We start from the raw sequence: 4717 nt of genomic DNA, 5'->3' as shown, positions 1-4717 counted from the left end.
AAAAATCTAAAAAAACCAAAAAATAGCTTCATGTAAGATGTAATACATGATTGTATTTGAAAATAATCATAGCACATTAAAAAGACTAGTTTGTATTTATATATTGTAAATGTATTGTGCATTTTAAAATATTGTCCAATCATTTTTATAGTTCTAGAGAACCAATAGTAATCTTCATATTTTTCTGAAATAGTACAGGAAGCTCCAATTTCTTTTCAAGTGTGGTGCCATTCTTTTATTCCTCAGACACTTTTATTCCTCAGCTTCTTCCTTTTGATTTTCCTAAGCATTCAATGAAATGTATGCCATAAGCAGTTGTATTAAAGTGATACATTTTATTTGAAAATGTTCAGCAGTTCTGTTAAAATGGGTTGGAAGGAAGATAAATAGGCTGTCCCTCCCCCCCCCCCCCCCCCCCCTTAAGTGAAATGACTAAAACCATTTTTTGGTCAAAACTGCATGTTTACGAATTCATAGAGGTAATCCAAAAGGGTGTTTTTTTGAGTACGATAGACAAGAAATATATAACTCTGGTTACATGGTGCCTGATCTTTACAGATGTTGGGTGAGCAGGCTTCAACTAAGGCACTGCCTCTTCCGAACATGTGCAGGGCTTAGCACAGGAATCTGCCAAGTTTAAATTAAAGAAACATTTGGGGGGGGGGGTGGAATTTATCGGCTTGTGGTTTTTTTTACATCTCCAAGCAGCCTATGTGGACACTACTTTCCTCTCCCTGAAAATGTATATAAAGATGATCTTTCCAACAATACTTCCTAAAAAGCTAGTTTCTCCTGTTTATGCAGGGTTCTCAGTCTGTTAAAAACTCAGACAATTAGTACATATATATGCATTTTATTTTAGTGTGAAATCAAATTTCAGCTCAACTTTTCACAAGCAGTAAGAAAACACACTTTGAAATATTCATGGACATCCAATAACTGCAACTGGCCAAAATGCATGTCTCCAGGCAGAAATGGTGAATATAAAATACCAATTAACACTTCAAATTTGCTACTATATAATTGTAACTATTAATTCCATGTCCACACTTCCAAACAATTTTAAAGGCCATACTTTAAAGTCCACACTTCTAAACAATTACTCTTCCATTTAACAGAAGTATGTTCAACATGTCAGCTGTTAATATGAGGTGATTTCACTTTAAGTGAGATAGCATACAACAGCGTGTTTTAACAATTAGAAAATAAAGTAGCTGTTTTCTTCAGACAGCAAATAAATTATAGCTGCTTAAGACAAGTTTGTCAGTCTAGCAAATTTTATGTCCTGCTGCTTAATAGCAAAACTTTCCGTAGCAACTACAAAGATGATGCAAAAGTCACATTGCTGTGCAGACCCACAAAAATCTTGAAAGGATAAGTACAGTAAAACTATGGTTAGACAGATACTAAAGACTCTGACACAAAGTAACTTAGTACTGCCTCAGTGCTGCTTCTGCTATATATTTTTAACTGTATTTTTAGTGCTTTTTTAGCAAAAGAGGACAATTTTCAGGTTCTGAAAAATGTTGTTAGAGCCTAACTGAAAAGAACAAACACTCCTTGGTACAAATATAAAAGATGAAAGTGTAAATCCTCTTTGTTTCAAATATACCATTTAAGCTTTAAATCTCTTAGTACAAGGTTTGCATGTTTTCAGCAATGAACATAAAGCTCCGGAATTTTTCTTTTTGGCTGATAAAAGATGACAGGGCATAAAATATGATGAAGTGTCAGAGCTTTGCTGAAGTGGATACAATTAAATAAATACATACATACTACAATGCAGTATTAGCTTTTGAATCACAAATGCTCCATGAAAAGACCTGGGTTCAAAGTAACCCGCATCTTTACTTTCCAGATCTGACAAATAACAAAATGTGTTGAAGTATACACAGAATAATTTTAGTGAAGCACTGCTGAGAAGGCTTTTTGAAGTCCATCTAAATATCTTTAATAATGACACAAATTGGCATGTATGAAGTATCTGCACTGTGATCCTTAGTATACTGAAATAAAGCAGCCTCTTGGGAACATTTCTAAACTACCGTTTTTTTTTTTGCATTTCTTGCCTGTCAGACAGACTTTGTCTTCATGAGAAAACTGCAAAAGTTTAACATAAATTGTTTATTTTTAAGCCATTAACTTAAAATCTCTATGCATTTAACTCAGCAAGTTAAGAATGGTATATTCCAGTATAGCTTAGATGACCTATTTGTTTTTCAATGAGTGTTGAATTGGTTTAACTTTAAATGTGAATTTTAAGCAGTTTGGATAAACTGCCACAAACCCCTGGTATGAGCACTCTTCTGGGTAACTTAGGCCCCCTCTATACTTTACAGGTATTGCACAAATATCTGGTTAATTGCACAATTACCTTATGACCAGGTACACATGCAAAGTGCTATCATTCCATAAAAAGCTCCAACCAGCTATAAAGTTAGACCCTGAAAATATATACTAACTTTACAGCTAGTTGCTGCCAAGCTTTAAATGTGCACATGCAGCAGGGTCTCCACTGTAGCTGGGAGCCCTGTTAGTTGATGCCTCCCAGATGCACAGATGCACCATACTCAGTGTGAAATCCCTGGGCCTAGGGATCACACCTACCATGATCCTCCAGCCCCAGAGGTGCATGGGGGTGCCCCCACAGCTGGGAGCCTCTCAACTGAGGGGACTTCCAGCCACAGAAGCTTACTTCTTGCTGATGCAGGAGGAGCTCCAGATCTGGCTCACAGGCTTCCTTTGCATCAGCAGTAAGGTGCAATGAGATCTAACGTGTTATCTTGCAATCATGTTTTCTGCCATGCATGTGTGACATGGCAGGAGGCACAATTGTGTGGATTGTGCATTAGATCCCATCACGCCATTACCTGCACATGTAGAGAGGGCTTTTGAACTATTTTTGATTATATTATTTGGATATATTTATTATGGAGGTATATTACACACATTAGTTCATATCCTGCATAAACCCAGCAGGCTAGATACAGTGTAAACTGAATTTGTGTGTCTAAAGAACAATCCATTTGGCTCAGCTATCCAAGCCAAAACACTCTGTAAATGCTCAAGTTCAAGTAATATCATTTGGGCTGCACAATTTCCTAATTCTTATACCTGAGCACTGAGCCTCCCCAGAAGTGATCCAGTTTCATAACCAAGGCATACAGGTCCTGCCTAAGCCCTGCTTTGGTTCAGGTTGGTGTGGGGAAGCATGCAAGTTCTCAGAAGGACCTGACCAGCTAAGCATGTCTTACGCCCACATTACGAAGAACCGTTGCACTGGTAATAGAAACAGTAATGGTGATAGCCCCTTATAAAATTGTTCATTCCCAAAGAGTGCCCTTGCTACAAAGTCATAGATCAAGCTAAATTAAAATTCCCTCTGCCCCTTCTGTTGGAGCTGAACCACTATGTAGCAAACAATTCAAGTGTCATGGAGCCAGAAGAAAAGCAAGGAAGAGACAACACAATTTTGTAACCTAGTGGTTAGGTCATTACCTCTAGAGTGGGAGTGCTAAGTTTTGGTTTTTGCTGCAAAGCTTATTTCTGCTTTTTAACCAATGACCATCTAACATGAAATTTATGAGTCCTGGCCAAGGGTGGAGGGGCTTAGAACCCAGATCTCCTACCTCCTGGTCAAGTGACATAATCCCTCAATTATTAGTGGTCAAATATGGGAAGGTTCTCCACTCCAGTGTATGCCCCAGGCCAGTGTACAGCTAACTAAGCATGCTCTTCCTATGCATGTATGTTGAATGTCCACAATGCAGAAAAAGGAGCAAAATCCCCTACTAGTTAACAAAGGGTAATAAAATTTCACCTTTTATGCATCCAGTTAGACCAGTGGTACCCAACATTTCAGGCCTGTGGACTGGAAGAGAGGCCAGGAGCCTCTCTTGGAACCTGGACCCCACATGCCAGGATGGGCCCTGGCATTGGCCCCTCCCTGCCCCTCCTGCTGGAATTGGGTCCTGGTATGCCTTCCCGCCCTGCATACCAGAACTGGGCCCTAGCATTACCCTGTTCCATACCTGCATGCCAGGATTAGGCTCCAAGGTCCGGACATAGCTCCCTTGCAGCCTTCTACATCAGGTTTGGGCCTTAGGGTCCAGCACTTCCCCTGACAAATGCAGCATGCAGGGTTGGGGGCTCCCCATGGGTCTGGAAGTTTGGCAGCGGGGGAGTGGTTTCACAGTTCCCTTGCCACCAAACTTCCCTCATCTGTGGGGAATCCTGTGGGCCAGATGACATGGTGCTTTGGGCCAGATCTGGTCTATGGGATGGGGGTTGAGCACCCTGGAATTAGACAATCACTGCTTTAAGAAAAAATGTTCATTAACTATAAAAACTGCCCAATTTAAAGTAAAACAATAACAGAAGCAAAAACATTGCATCATCCCTCTCTCTCTCTCTATATATATATATATATAGATATAATTTTATCAAATATGGTAAAACCATTGTCAATTCATCATGGGAAATGGACTTGCACAAAACATATTCTTTACCTCAGAAATGTAGGAATGCAGCTGCTTAAGTGATAGATGAATATTAAATATTCAACACTGACAAGTGCAAGGTGCTGCACCTGGGGAGGAAGAACCAGCACCATACCTATAGGCTGGGGAACTCCCTTCTCGTCAGTGCGGAGGCAGAAAAGGATCTTGGAGTCATCATTGATGCCAAGATGAACATGGGCCAGCAGTGTGGGGATGCA

At 39.8% G+C, this 4717-nt stretch overlaps 1 long non-coding RNA gene across 1 annotated transcript in view; it reads left to right on the top strand.

Moving 5' to 3' along the window:
* The first annotated feature begins 2353 nt into the window (after positions 1-2353).
* The window catches only part of LOC109299971, a 15455-nt gene continuing 13091 nt past the window's right edge, over positions 2354-4717 (top strand). The window contains exon 1 of the long non-coding RNA XR_002098079.1: positions 2354-2492. This is a non-coding gene — a long non-coding RNA (uncharacterized LOC109299971). The remainder of the gene's footprint in view (positions 2493-4717) is intronic.

This window comes from Gavialis gangeticus, unplaced genomic scaffold (genome assembly GCF_001723915.1).
Source record: "Gavialis gangeticus isolate Ggan-Ray unplaced genomic scaffold, GavGan_comp1, whole genome shotgun sequence".
NCBI classification, from domain to species: Eukaryota; Metazoa; Chordata; order Crocodylia; family Gavialidae; genus Gavialis; species Gavialis gangeticus.
The sequence above is the reverse complement of the archived record's forward strand: the minus strand, read 5'-3'. Positions and strand labels throughout refer to the sequence as shown.